This window comes from Staurois parvus, unplaced genomic scaffold (assembly GCF_062004578.1).
Source record: "Staurois parvus isolate SC_StPar_1 unplaced genomic scaffold, SC_StPar_1.0 ptg000544l, whole genome shotgun sequence".
NCBI lineage: Eukaryota > Metazoa > Chordata > Amphibia > Anura > Ranidae > Staurois > Staurois parvus.
Genome location: NW_028318340.1, coordinates 373,931 through 389,973, shown reverse-complemented (window position 1 = coordinate 389,973; position 16,043 = coordinate 373,931). Strand labels below are relative to the sequence as shown.

The 16,043-nt window shown below is 40.2% G+C and overlaps 1 protein-coding gene across 1 annotated transcript in view; it reads right to left on the bottom strand.

Annotated features, from left to right (window-relative positions):
- The window catches only part of LHFPL6 (LHFPL tetraspan subfamily member 6), a 270,547-nt gene that overhangs the window by 114,135 nt on the left and 140,369 nt on the right, over positions 1-16,043 (bottom strand). The gene's annotated exons all lie outside the window — the stretch shown is intronic.

The following is a 16,043-nucleotide window of genomic DNA, read 5'->3' as shown; positions in this document are numbered from 1 at the left end:
TCGATAAACGTTCATCCGATATGTTGTGGAATCCTTTCTGACAGCAACCTCCAGGGGGTGCAGTGCACGCTCATAAGACAGGAGTCACCTTGAAGGCTCGGAAATAAACCCAAAAAGAGAGGCCTCCGATAGTGTAGTAACTTTTATTAAGGGGTGTAAAAACAAACGAAGCACTTACATGATATATTCACAATTGCAGGTAGGTACAAGAATGGCCGCCCGTATCAAGGTGTGGACCATGTGGACAGTGGTGGTAAGTCAAATAGCATCTCGCTAACGCGTTTCGTGGCAATGGCACGTTGTCAAAGGGAGTGAGCTGTTGATAATAGCCACCTATTTATAGTATGTGGCATTGAAATTTATCTGGACGCTAATCGCGTCAAAATACCGCCATTGCGCATGCGCGAAGCGGGTGCCGTGCGCATGCGCAGTACGATGAACCCGCGTCATCGTAAACCTTCCGCGCATGCTGTGTCTTTCTCCCCTCTCTGCCAGTTCTGTCTTCAGAGACAGGAATCGCAGACTGTGACTCCAAGAAAATGGCCGCCAATTACGATCTGCGCATGCGCGGAAGGTTTACGATGACGCGGGTTCATCGTACTGCGCATGCGCGCGGCACCCGCTTCGCGCATGCGCAATGGCGGTATTTTGACGCGATTAGCGTCCAGATAGATTTCAATGCCACATACTATAAATAGGTGGCTATTATCAACAGCTCACTCCCTTTGACAACGTGCCATTGCCACGAAACGCGTTAGCGAGATGCTATTTGACTTACCACCACTGTCCACATGGTCCACACCTTGATACGGGCGGCCATTCTTGTACCTACCTGCAATTGTGAATATATCATGTAAGTGCTTCGTTTGTTTTTACACCCCTTAATAAAAGTTACTACACTATCGGAGGCCTCTCTTTTTGGGTTTATTTCCGAGCCTTCAAGGTGACTCCTGTCTTATGAGCGTGCACTGCACCCCCTGGAGGTTGCTGTCAGAAAGGATTCCACAACATATCGGATGAACGTTTATCGATACAGATGTTTCTGGTGACTGTGGCAGAGACTACCAACACTCCGGCAGAGTTCCCTATCCAGTGACCAGGAGTAGGTCATTTTACTCCAATGCGCTATCAAATGCGCTATCTGGTTAGTGCATTCCACAGCCACACTACCTACCACAAAAGTCACAGATTTCCTTATGTTATTCCATTGATGTATTGACTTTGACACCCATGTCACCATGTACACCTTAGTTTGATTAAGAGTGTGTTTCAGTATGGGTTGTAAATACCAGTACTTATATGCTAGCTGCGTTTATCTCCATTGAGATTGTCATATTGTATTATGAGGTAATCTCAAGATTCTAGCGCTGCATGCTTTTTCTCTTTGTAATTTGTTTCAAACTTTGGCAAGGAACAGTGTTCCCTTCTAAATGAGTTAAATCATACTTCCAACTCCTACATCCTACAATAAAACACATCTGATCATTGCCTGAGTCCTATTGGAGTGTGCGAGTCTTCTAAAATTCACATTCCCATCACTTTATAGTTTTCAAGCTTTAAAGTGAGCTGGAGGCTATTGATATATAAATATGTACGCTTTATCTTCTGATAAAGTATGATTAGTATGTAAAGCTGAACTATTGCTTAAAATTCAACACAGCAAGCTTGTTATATTCAATTTTTCATTACAATGTAAAAAAATGTACCTGTTGTACTAACCAGAATCTGGATCCTCTCTGGCAGTCAATAATGTTGTCTATGAAAGGGTGGGGGGGTCACTGTTCGAGTGAAACCACTGACTTATAGGATTCCCCTCAAGCCCCTTTGGCAGATACCATGTAATTAATGCCTCAGCATTGGTCATGTCATAGCCTGCTGAAAAGAGCCCAGATTTTGGGGTAATACAGCAACCTCCAAGGTCCCCCAAGGCTTTCATAAATGTTCATACATTTTTACACATATGAATATTTAAAATAATATTGCAATGTATTTTTAATATAGGTATACTTTTACAATGTACTTAATGGTTAAATTAACCTACCTGCAAAACTCTCAGCTGTCTTTGCTATAACTTGTTGCAATCTTTCTACATCATGTGCAGGACTTTTAACCACTTGGGGACCAGCAACGTACCCATAAGTCGCTGGACTTTTGGTGGTTATACCAGGATGATGACTGCTGTTGTATTGTTTTCTCAGCGGATTGCTTTTACAAGCAGTGGGAGGGGATGCCCCCCCCCCCTCCTGCCTCCTTCCACGACTCTTCCGTCCCACCATAGAGCTGATCGAAGAAAGGAGTGGCTCTGATCATCTCTATGGGCTAATAAGCTGGAAGCCATGGCATTTCATCACTTCTGGTTCTGCGGTTGTAAACAAACTCTTAGGGGTTTGAAAAAAGAAATCGGATCATACCGATCTTGGTATGATCCGAAGCTCTTAAGGGCAGAGGAGAGATCTGAGGTCTAATAGACCCCAGATCTCTCACTAAAGAGTACTTGTCACTGCACACTGTTATCACAGGGGATATTTATATACCCTGTTATAACAATAAAAGTGATTTAAAAAAAAAATTAAAGGAAGTGTAAAAAAAAAAAAAAAGTACAACAATTTGTAATTGCCCTTGTGCCCATGCGCAAAGATGAACACATGAATTAGTCCCGCATGTATATGTAAACAGCAGTTGCAACACACATGTGAGGTATTACCGCGAATGTCAGATCAAGGGCAGTAATTCCAGCACCAAACCTCCTGTGTAAATCTACAGTGGTAACCTGTAAAGGTGTTTAAAGGGTCACCTGTGGATAAAATGTATGAAGTCTGTTGCCGTTGCATGGAGCGTGCAATTTTAAAGCATGACATGTTTGGCATATACTTTACCAAACTATTGTATTATACGAGTTTGAAAAAAACACTGTTGAAAAACCGTGTGACACAAAAAAAAATGCAACATCCGCCATTATATTCTCTGGGGCCTCTGTTAAAATAATATATATAATGTTTGTGGGTTCTAAGTATTTTCTAGCAAACATATATATAACTATTAAAATTGAAATAATAATTGCACTGCTTATTAATAGGTTGTATATGTATTACCTAACTACTGCTTTTATGACTTATTGACAGTATGAAAAAAGAGAGAATAATGCCTATAGGTAAATAAGAAAAGTAAATATATGGAATGCCCAGGGAATTCTAGGCCATGCCTAATAGAATCCTTCATCCAGACTAACAGCGTATATGGAAGAATCTCCATAGTCCGCTATTGTGTTCAGGCACCCCTTACACCTGTGCCTACTGTGGGAACTAGCATAAAGGGTAGAGTTTTTAGAGCACACAGCCACTCGCTTTCTTCTTTTTAAGGGCCTTTTAGCCCAATTTTATTTGAAGGAAAGTTCCATAACATATGTTTCCCATGCAGAGGTATCCACCATCAAAACAAATGAAACAAATATTCAGCCTCCTGGCTACTCCTTATCAACCCTGCTGGTTAGCAGTACCTCTGCTAATATGGGTCTTCCAGACCACTGGCTAGTCCCAGCACACAGCGTTGGACTCCTTGAATGCACACAGCCTTGAGCCCTTGAACGCACACAGCATCTGTCTCTCACAGAGACACTCAATGGCAGACACTGCTCCAACTGCACTCCTGGCAATGACCTTCTGTCTGCCGGAGTGGAGCCCAGAACCATGGTTAGGCTTCTACAAAAAGGCCTGCAAACACCTGTGAAATCAGTGTGCTGGCTGTTCACAAAACATGGACCCAGGATTGGAGATTTCATCCCTCCCAAGTCACTTCTAAATCTCCAGGCCTCAGGTCCCAAAATGGGCTTTACGAACCAAAGAGGAAACTGAAAAACCAGTTTCCTCTGCATTAACCATTAGCCGCCCGGCCAATGGCCGTTTGGCGGCTTCAGATGTGCTTCTCCATTCCGGGTGCACGCCATTTGGCGTGCTCCCGCACATGCGCCATTTGCGGCAATGCAGAGCGGCGCAGCAGCGGGATCTGTCACGGGCCGTGCACCTCGGACACAGCCGATGACAGATCCGAGTACCGGCTCCCGTTGTTGGTACCATGTGACCTGCTGTGACCAATCACAGCAGGTCACATGACAGTTGTATACAATGGATGGCTTCATTCATGATGCCATCCATTGTATACTAGTGCCTAGCTGTGAATGGTCACAGCTAATCACATGCACATGTCATGTGATTAGCTGTGACCAAACCACAGCTAAGCACAAAAAAAAAAAAAAAAAAAAAAAAAAGCTGAATGAATCGATTTCATTCAGGTAAATGTTTGCTTATAGCAAAGTAATTCTTTGCTATAAGCAAATTGTGTAAAAAAAAAAAAAAAGAAATACTGATCACTTCCCCAAAGTAGTACAGTGTTACTATGGTAACATTGTACTACTTTGGTCATAGTAAAATATGAAAATGAAATCTTAAAAAAAATTAAAAAAAATGTAATAAAAAATTAAATATAATAAAAAAATAAAAAAAAATAAAAAAAAAATAGATATATATATTTTTTTCATACTGTCACCAGTCAGTGTCCCTGTTAACCGCCATGCCAGTTATATGATGACGCTGTACTGCACTGGTGACAGTATGTAAAAAAAAAAATAGTGAAAATAATTTTTTTAATTTTTTCATTTTCCGAAAAATTATGACATAAAAATACAACTTCAAAAAACTCGCCATGCCTCTTATGAAGTACGTCGGACTGTCTACTCTGCAAAAAGGGGTCATTTGGGGATATCTGTACTATTCTGACATTCTTGGACCTCAAGAAATTAGATTGGCTGTCAGTACTTCAGGATTGATCAATATTCAGATCTATACCATAGTTTGTGAACTCTATAACTTTCCTACAAACTAAAAAATACATCCTAATTTGGGTTATTTTCACCAAAGACATGTAGCAGAATACATCTCGGCCTAAATTTATAAAGAACAATTATTTATTTGTAAACTTTTATAACAGAAACAAAGAAAAATGTGTTTTTTTTTCAAAATTTTTGGTCTTTTTTTGTTAATTTAGCAAAAAATAAAAACCCCAATGGTGATTAAATACCACCAAAAGAAAGCTCTAGTTGTGTGAAGAAAATGATAAAATTTTAGTTTGGGTACAATGTTGTATGACCGCACAATTGTCATTCAAAGTATGAGAGCGCTGAAACCTGAAAAATGGCCTGGGCAGGAAGGTGTAAAATTGCACGGTATTGAAATGGTTAAGCAAACTGCCTGGAGCCTCTCAACCTATATAGTTGAGAATCCTGGGTTATAACCTTGCTTTACACCACGACAGGATACCTCACTGCCACACTACCTGAACAGTGGCTGCATCTAAAGGACATTATAATTTATATATGAAAACATATAAGAGAATAAAGCATATACAAAAATAAGAAAAGCAAATCTATGGAATGCCCACAGAATTCTAGGCCAAAGCGGAACTTCACTCTCTCAATCAACATTGACTATTTTAATCCTTATGCTGCTAGCATTACTAAATAGATAGGGAAATATATGTTTACGTCTGGAGGAAAAGAAATGTAATCTCCAAACACGGAAAGGTTTCTTTACAGTAAGAGCTGTGAAAATGTGGAATAGACTCTCTCAAGAGTAGGTTCTGGCCAGCTCAGTGGATTACTTTATAAAATGCCTGGATTCTTTCTTGGATACACAGAATATAACTGGTTGCTATTTATAGGTAAAGGTGATCCAGGCAATATCCGATATCCTCTCGGGGAATCTGCAAGGAATTATTTCCCCTGCAGGAGCAAATTGGATCATGCTTTGCTGAGTTTTTTTGCCTCTGGATCAACTGTGGGTGTAGCATTATAACTTTTTTTTTTAATGGTTGAACTGGATGGATGTTTGTCTTTTTCAGCCAGACTAACTATGTAATTATGTAACTATGTCTACAACACCAACTTATACCATTCTTCCACTTTCAAAGTCTCCCCTACGTCACATTCCCATTTATCCATATAAAACAACTTGATGGAGGCTGAGGTTAAATATTATAAATCTTTGATATATGACCAGTGTGCTTGTCGAAAGTCCTGCATAGATGATCCATTGCAGTAGAGGATGTCAAGTCAGAGGTCCGGTTTAAAATAGTTAAGAAATGTGCTATTTGAATATAGCAGTAAAATTCTGAGTTGGAGAGCTGGAGTTTATTCTGCTGGTATTGCCTCGAGAAGACACCTCTATGGTCACAGAAGTCTACAATCCGTAGAAGACCTCTATTAGTCCACCAGGCAAAATGTTGGGGGTGGAGACCTGGGGTCAAATTGGGATTCCCCAGTAATGGGGCCAAAGGAGAATGGGGAGATTTAAATCTATGGGTTGTCATCAATCTGGCTCACAGGCTCAATGAGAATGAAATGGTTGGAGCCAGTATGACTAGTCTATCCTTTGCTCGCAACCACATTAAATGGCTAATTGCCTTAGCGGGGTAGAGAGAAGATTCTAAAAATCCAAAGTGGGTGACGCTGAGACTCAGTCGATTTTAAAATCAAGCAAGATAGATCTTACAGGGTCAGCAGGAATTGGATGAAATTCAAGCCATCAATGTGAATCTTTAATGGTTAAAATATGTCATACACTTTACCCCTGTTAACCATTAACCAAGTCTATTGTAAATAATCTTAACTGTGCACAGGCATATCGTGTGCCATTTAAAAGAATAGGAAAACTATTTGCACAGTAATTTTTTTATTTAACCCAAATACAAGGAAAGCAGAAAAATTCTTTTGTGGACTTAAGTTTGCAGAAGCAATTATTGCGCTGACTGGTTTTATTGCGCTTTCAAGAATTATATCAAAGACCTATCTACACAAACTTACAAAGCAAATATTGGAGAAGACAGATATTGTTGTTAATAAAAGAGATTAAAGTAAGGCAAAATACATTTCTCCCAACTCTTTCTCTGTCTAATTAGCACATCAAAGATATCAGCATTGGGAGTTAGGCGGAATTCACAAGTTATCAGTCATAAAACAAGTAATGAAGGTTGAGAACCTTGTGTTTAATACACTGAAAAATATGACTTTCCACCACGGCCTTACAAATCAAGGTAATAACAAATGCAGATGGAATGTAGCTATTGATCTGCTCCCTGAGATTAAATAGCTTAGGCTGGAAACATTATGTTTGTAAAAAAAATAAATTAAAGGAAATAAACTCTCTCATAACCTTTGTTTAGTAAGGAGCAAAACTATTAAAATATAAGTATACCCGACCCTTTTTGTTTTAGACTAGAGAAGAGCCAAAACCTTGTTAGATTACTTTCTACAAAACAGGAAATTGAAGCAGCACACCACTGCCAAGAGGTCCAGATTCAATTTCCTTCTAATAAAAGTCAAGGAGAAAGTCGAAAATGTTGCCATTGCGTTTTGGGGATCCAAAAACATCCCCTTCATCAGGAGATGATTGAAACCTATGTGAATGGACTAGAAGTGAGCAGGACCTTTAGAAGAGAAGTATGTCCAAAGCTTTGTTGGGCAAAATTCTTCTATGGATCCCAGGAGTGCAGTTTGTTTGGGCTAATGCTGTCAGCTGATGTCACTGAGCACCTGCAGGCTCAGGAAAGATCCCGACATTACAGCCGGGATCCACCAAGATACCTGGTCTGGCAGCTGGCTCAGCTTTTCGGCGGGCCATTGAAAGCCTGAGCCAGTCATTCCCACCCCCTCCACAGCCAGGAGGGTCAAAGTAGAGAGCCAGTTACAGGGCTACAGGCCAGTTACAGTTTAAGTAACAGATGTGTATTGATTATTTTTGGAGAGCATTACTTTTATTACACTTCAGGCTGTTTGAGCTTTTTTTCCTCTGCCTCCAAACTCTCCATGTTAGCCTAGGCATCCATGCACGCTATAGGCATTTACATGAAATTAGGGGCAGGTGTGATTAGAAAAAAAGAAATACCGAAGCTACGTTCAGGAGTGGAACCTTTGAGCAAAAAAACCAACAAAAAAAACCCCCTGATGTCTTTAAGCATGCCTAAGCACTAGGCACATTTAGGGCTTGAGCATTGTTAAATTTCAGTGGCCAGAATAAACTAATATTCTGGCCAATTCATAAATGCCTAAGCGTTTGCCACACCTAAACACATTTGCAAAAACGTGGCTTAGGGGTGCTTTTGAAGCTGATTTTCTTCTCCCAGGAGAAAAGTATTTATAAAAGCCCCAGTGTGCGTGAAGCCTTAAGCAGAAGCATGTATGGTTCACCTAGATTCCAGAGTTGGCTAAGTGGAAAAAGATCCCTCCATCTTGCTGATTTGGACTGGAGGGCAGTCGGGTGTAAACGGACAGCTGGTCCATTTACATCCAAATGCCCATAAAGGAGAGCAGGCAGTGTCCGTTTCCACTGTGCGTAAGCGGACCGGACATGGACCTGTCATTTGGTAGCTCCTGTCAGCTCAGCAGGGGATCAGCGTACAGATCTCCTGCTGAGCAAAACCAGATCCAGCCCATGTGAAAAGGGCCTAAGGCTACATACAAACAGCTGAATATGTGCAGTCTGGGGCAACTGCCAGCAAGAATCAGTAGGTTTTTGCCAGTGGTTGTAAACGCTGCATTCATGCACTGGGAGCGGCCTGCAGCAGCTGTCAGTTTTATACTCTGTACACATCAATGGCAAATGCCACTGCTGTTTGCATGTAACCACTCATCGGAGTGGTTAAATACCGATCATGGACACAGGCGACGTGCGTCCAGGGTTGAGGTTTCTGAGGAGAGTTGGCCCCATACAAACAGTTGACATTTAGTCACCTCTGAATTCAGTAAACTAGCTGTAGATATGTGGCCATCTGCATGCAGTCTAATAGTTTCAGGTAAATGGAACTTACAGCCTCCCTATGCCCTGGAAGTAGCACACAGGTTGTGATCCACACACCAGCAGCTACTCTATCTACTTAAGGATCAAACTTTTTCTGGCACTTTTTGTCCACATGTAACAATCACTTTTTTTTGTTAGAAAATTATTTAGAACCCCCAAACATTATTTCTTTTTTTAAAGTAGAGGCCCTAAAGAATAAATTGGTGAGTTTTGCAATTTGTTTTGCTACACAGTATTTGTGCAATGTTTTATTGGGGGAAAAAATAATTTTTTGAACCGTAATGCAACAAAACACAATACATAACCCAAATTTTTCTAAAATAGTAAAGATGATGTTACGCCGAGTAAATAGATACCAAACCTGTCATGCTTTGAAATTACACACGTCCATGCAACAGCAACAAACAACATAAATTTTACGATCCATAGTATCGATTTAATAGCCTTTGCAGGTTGTGATGCAGGCACTGGCAGCTTCTCTATCCACTTAAGGACCAACGTTTTTCTGGCACTTTTTGTTCACATGTAACAATCAGTTTTTTTTTGTTAGGAAATTATTTATAACCCCCAAACATTATATGTTTTTTTTAAAGCAGAGGCCCTAAAGAATAAATTGGTGGGTTTTGCAATATTTTTGCCACACGGTATTTGCACAGTGTTTTTTTGGGGGAATTAATAACACTTTTTTGAATCGTAATGCAACAAAACACAATATATACAGAACCCAAATTTTTGTAAAATATGAAAGATGATATTACGCTGAGTAAATAGATACCAAACATGTCACATTTTAAAATTACACATGTCCATGCAACAGCAACAAACGATGTCAATTTTACTATTCATAGGTGACGATTCAAAAGCTTTCACAGGTTACATTTTAGATTTACTGAGACGGTCTGGTGCTAGAATTACTGTCCATGATCTGACGTCGCAGTGATATCTCACATGTGAGTGACGATTGCTGCTTGTGTGCGTGAGCAAGCATGGGGGCACTTTAATTTTTTTTTTTTACACTCTCACTTTACCAAAAAAAATTTTGATCACTTATATTGTTGTCACAAAGAGAATGTAAACATCCCTTGTGAAAGCAATAGACCTGTGACAGGTACTCTTTATAGGGGGATATTATCTGGGGTCAATAACACCTCAAATCCCTCCTCTGCCCTTAAAAGCATTCAACCACATCAAGATAGCTTTCATTTCTTGAAATGGCACCAATTGTTTCCAAGTAGACTGGAACTGATATCAGGTTGCTTCCGGTTTGCTATTTAACGGAGCCGAACAAAGCCGATCCGGTCTTTTTTTTGGCTCCATGACTAGCCGGCTGGTTGATCGGTAATCCTGGTGGGATGGGAGATCCTGTGAAACTGGCGGATGGTGGAGGGGTGGAAAATGTTCCCTCCCACTGCTTGTAATAGGAATCGAGCAGCTAGTTAGCCGCTCCGATTGCTATTACAAGAAAGTCAACTGTTGGCTGTAAATAATGCTACCGGGATGATGCCTGCAGCTGCAAGCATTATCCTGGTAAAACCACTTGAAGGCCGGTGACGTACCAGGTACGTGACAGGTCGGTAAGTGGCTATGCAAGAATCTCATTTGATGACACATTCTCTTTAAACTTCATCTTGAAAACGTTAGCAGAACGAGATCTTGAGATCTGATGATAAACTCTAACCGCTAACATCTGCCATCTATCCCATAAGTAGCATTGTCAAATGCATCTTAATAAAAACATGACTTTGTGCATCCATGGCACATCACGGCATTAACAGAAACAGCGAGAAAAGCCGGTGGCAAGGCAGGAAAATGTGTTAGGGAAAGTTGAGAGATCTTGCAGATGAAGCAAGGCTGTGTCAGACATCTAATTATAACATAAGCGTTTCTCCAATGTGGCATCTCACATAAAGGAAGACAACTGAATTTCAATGAAGCTGCACTGTAACAAAGCAAGAGAAAAAAAATGATATCAGCTCAAGTTACTGTATCTGACAACAGCATAGGAGCAGCTTTAAAGTAATGATGGTTCTGTCATTTCATCTTTACATTAGAAGAATCGTGCTGACGGGAAGATGGAAGAGGTGTACTTCTACATCCAAAAGTCAAACTTTGCTTCACTTCAGACTTAGTTCAACTTTTCAGAATTAAAAGGGAAAGTAATGTGGATTTTTTAGCGGCATATATTTGGAGTGATTATTACAGTGTTTACCTTGATTTATTGTACTTTTTTAGTTTTATATAGAGTGAAGAGGGATTACAACAGTTGCCAGAAATTTCTCTGTGCTCATGTTAGACTGATTCACCCTCTCCTACCTGTCCCGTTTATTGTGATCAGTAGAACAGGAATAAAGGGGAAATCTTCCAATAGGGACACTAGTTCTGGTGACCCTGAGGGCAACCAGGGGAATTCTCTCACTTTATAAAGATGTTCTCTCACTTCCTGTTGAAGGACAGGAAATGAAGGAAAATCACCCCACTGAGACATTGACGAAGACAATACATTTCTCCTTTAATTGTGGTTCACTAATGCACAAAAGAGCCTTCAAATCCTGGTTCAGGGGCCATATAAAAACATACAGTAAGTATGGATTTACCTTAACACCTTCCCGCCCAGCCTATAGCAGATTGACGGCCGGGCGGGACACTCGCCGTTGTGACTGGGCGTCATATGATGTCCTGTCAAAACGAGCCGCTCACAGGGTCGCACAGCGGCACGATCTGTCAACGGCTGTGTCCACGGGACACAGCTGATGACATATCGCTACACCGGCCCGTTGCCAGTGTCATGTGACCACTGTGACCAATCACAGCAGATCACATGTCAATTGTATACAATGGATGGCTACCTGTCATGCATCCATTGTATACAACTATGTTGTTAGCTGTGACTGGTCAAGGCAGTCACATGATACAGAGAGGGCCAATCACAGCCCATTTGTATCATGTGATCAGCTTTGCCCAATCACAGCCAATCACAACAAAAGACTGAATGAATCAGTTTCATTCAGTAACAATGATTGCAAATATCAATGAAATACATTGGTATTAGCAATCATAATGTGTTTAAAAAAAAATAAATCTTGATCACTTGCCCAGAGTAGGTCAGTGTTACTATGATAACATTGTATTGCTTTGGTCACAGTGTGCTGAAAAATAAAAGAGTAAAAAAAAAAAGAAAAAATGTAATAAAAAAAAAAATAATAGAAATATTTGAAAAAAAATACTAATTCAATTATTATTATTATTATTCTCATCAACGAAATGTAGCAGAACACATTTTGACCTAAATGTATGAAGAAATGTTATCTACTTGCAAAATTTTACAACAGAAACAAAGAAAAGTGCTATTTTTTTCAAACGTTTCAGGTGATTTTTGTTTTATTTAGCAAAAAAATAAAAAAACTCAGTGGTGATTAAATATCACCAAAAGAAAGCTCTATTTGTGTGAAACAAATGATAAAAATTTCATATGGGTACAGTGTTGCATGACTGCGCAATTGTCATTCAAAGTACGACAGCGCTGAAAGCTGTATATTGGCCTGGGCAGGAAGGGGGTATAAGTGCCCGGTAGGCAAGTGGTTAACTGACATAATGCTATAGGAATGTCATTCTAAATTGATTATATGGCCAAGCCCACTATCTTCCCTAAAAGTTGATATCATTCTCCAAAAATTTAGATTGGTCATTTACTCACACACAAGTCCTGTATATATTACAACCGAACCTTGCAATAGGGAGTCTCATATCAGAGCTGCTATGATGCAAGGATCAGATCTGATCATCTGTGCCACGCCATATAAGGCTCCATGGCAAAAAAGGTAACTATAGGTATTCTTGTTATTATTACATTTGTTATTTATATCTGTCATTTCTTAATTAAATATTATATCTGTAAGTTTTTGTGTGATCTCTTTTTGCACATCTGGAATAAAACCCCAAAAACAAACTATCATGTAACCATGATAAAACGGACATCAATGGGCAAAAGAAAAATGACAGGGTTTTAACCTTCCTCCAAGCTGGCCATAGATGGATCAAAATTTGATTCATGTGAGGTCGCTCCTGAATGACTTCTGTTGAATAGACCTGTTGGATAATTTTTCTTGATCAGCAGCTGATCAGGGGATTCTGACAGTAGAGGAGACCGCATGTCAGAATAGAGGAACACAGCAGGGAGGATTCCTCAATCCACCTTGCTTGTGTGGATGGGGGAATACGGCCGCTGTCTGATAAAAAAAAAAACCTTAAATCTATAGTCAGCCTTAAACTGCCCAAAGATGGACAGAATTTTGAATGAAAATTCTTAAGAAAGTCTTAGGAGATTTTTGTACAAAAATTCTCAGAATATTAATTTGTCGTTTGAAAGATTTTGTCTGCTTTTAACATTTGATTTTGGAATGAATGTTTACTGAACAAAAACCACTGTTAGAAATTTGTTAGCTCTAGAAAAAGTTTTCATCCTGCTCCTTTGAATTATCTCCTCATTGAGATCAAAAACGAACGACAATTTGGCCCATTAACAATTAGAAAAACCTTAGAATTTTTTTTCCAAATGTTACCCATCTATGGCCAGCTTTACTCTGTTCAAAATTAAAACGTTTTGCCTTTAGTTTTAATTTGTTTGGTTTGACTTTCACATTTGAACATGCTTGCCAGTTTTGATAGCGCTCGTTCAGAGCTATTGTATGTGTTGTAACATGTCATACGATAGCAGACCACACGTTACAATGGGATGGGGATGCTGGTGACATCATTAACTTAATATGGCCACATGGAAATGTCAACGACCAAATCTAGCCATATTAAGCTAATGGGTTCACCAGCATCCCCACCCCATTGTTACATGCAGCTGTTGGGTGGTGTCATGGAAATTTTGTATTGTTGGTCGAACTTTAAATGTGTCATATATTCGTGTTATTCATATGTCTCTCGTGTGGCTTAATTAAAGCTCTGAAGGCTGCAATTGGGCCATGCGCATGTACAATGTATGTATTACAGTACTCAGCTTGGTAATGGATGAGATGGCAGATCTGCGCTTATAGACCGGCGTGTATACCACCACGGCATTCCATGCGAATGCTGCTGTCAGTAGACCGTGGGCCTGTATCCGCATATCAGCAGCATGGTACCACGTGGGCTTCATAACGCAATGCGCAAGCGGTGTGAACTCCACGTGTAGGCTTATGCATATCTTACAACCCATTACTAATCTGAACTGTATCCGGATGGATGTGTTTTAATAAAGATCGTATCGGGCCCATCCAGGTACAGACTGATATTTTTAGGGAGATGCTTGTGCAGAGAATTTTGCATACCAATAGAAGCTAGTAGGACAGGAAATATGACCTCAGATGGCTCATAGGGGGGAAGGGGAGGAAGTCTGCTGACCTCAGAAGACTCATGGGGGAGGACCAGTGATAGATAATAGCAAAGGCTATGCTCCAATTGGAATGTACATCCTCTGTATAGGCAATCCCCATTGCATTGTTCGGTGGGAGGGATTGACTTTATTCATGTGGGGGGCATGTGTGTATTTTTAATAAAACAGAGAGCTGGGTCTAAAATCAGCCCTTATGTGGATTGCAACCAGCCTTAGAGTGTCGTGTGATCATTCTAGGGTAACGGAGCTCCAATCACCCACAAATTCAACAGAACCAAAGTATTTGGATGGGCAGGAATCGTGTAGTTTGGCTGCAGTCGTGGTAAGCGAGATTCGCACAGCTTTATGGGGGATTTCTGCGCATCCAACTGCGAGTACTCACGGTAAGGAGAAATTCGTTAAAGCGAATTTCCAAGACAGTTTGGCGAGCCTGGTGGATACTAACGCGTATTATTGCATAGCTAACAAAGAACGGGGGGGAAATGAACTATCATGAACTAGCAAAAAGTATGCCGGCACATTTCAGGTCTCTCTGCCATTAAGAGGATCGCTTTTTGCGTGTTCGTGTGGCTGATTTCGCTCTCTGTTAGCTAACAAGAAATACCGCTTAACAAGGACCTCGTTTTTTGTCCTAAACTCTTGATTTGTGGGTGAAAGACAAGGGTTTGTCTCTGCGGAGAGCAGCAGAGGGGTGGGTTTTGGTTGGCTGGATTTGGTCAAGTTTAAAAATCTTCCAACCAAAAATTAAACGGGTATATGTTTTAGTGGGTAAAAGTTGTTGCATAGTGTTAGGTAAGTATTTGTGGGCTGTAGGTACTGTGGTGATTGCTCTACCCCCCTCCACGTGAGGTAATTATTACAGTGCTGAAAGGCTTAGGTTAATTGTTAACTGTTGTAAGATCTGTGTTATGTGGTCTGTACAATGTTTTGTGGTACTACTGCTCCCAGCAAGCATGCAGCAGGGGGTCCTTTCTGTTACATGTGCATGTTAGTGTGATATGTTGGTGTTTTATGTCCGTTCTGTGATTGTGCCCAAATTGTGTTGTATGTGTACTTCATATTGTTGTGTAATTGTCCAGTGTATGTTCTGTCTAAAAGTCTGTTTTATGTAAGAGGCAATTTTGAGGCTAGAGTCTGCCGTGTGTTTCCCTGTGGGGGGTCATTTTCTTGACTAAACCACATGGACTCCTTTTGTTTGGTGGCCATTTTGTTGGCTACCAAATGTGCAGTAATCTCTATGCAATGTGCATGAAGTTTCCTATATGCATTTGACCCATATTGTGTTTTTAATCCAAATTTTTTACAGTTTCATTTGTTTGCTTTTAGCTTTAAATTTGCGTATTGCCAGCCAATTTAAAGTGTATTAAGCGAGTTTTCCCGTCACGTGTTCCACATTTAGTGAGCGCGGTGTAGTCTGGGTTTTTGCACATAGATTTCTTGTATAGTGATTATGTTTTTCTTGTGTTTTTCCTGTTAAAAGTAGTTCCTTATTGTAAAGCGGGTTTGTTTTAAGCTGCTGTGTCGCGTGTTTCACGTCCAGCAAACTTTTTGTGTAAACGGTTCTAGGTGGTTGCAGTAAAGATTGCGTGTATAACGTGGATCGTTTAGCGGTGCTGATAGGAGTGATTTTTGCGTCAGCAACAAGGTTACTTTTGGCGCAGTTTTTCGGTTTACCTCTGTGTAATTGTTTTACTGTGAAACGTCCCGTGTTTTTCATAAGGATCCACTTTGTCCTTTTTAACAGTTTTTCAGGTTGAAAAAGGGTTTTTCTGTGTGTATTAGGAAAGTTTTTTTCTTTACACAAATTTCCTAAAGGT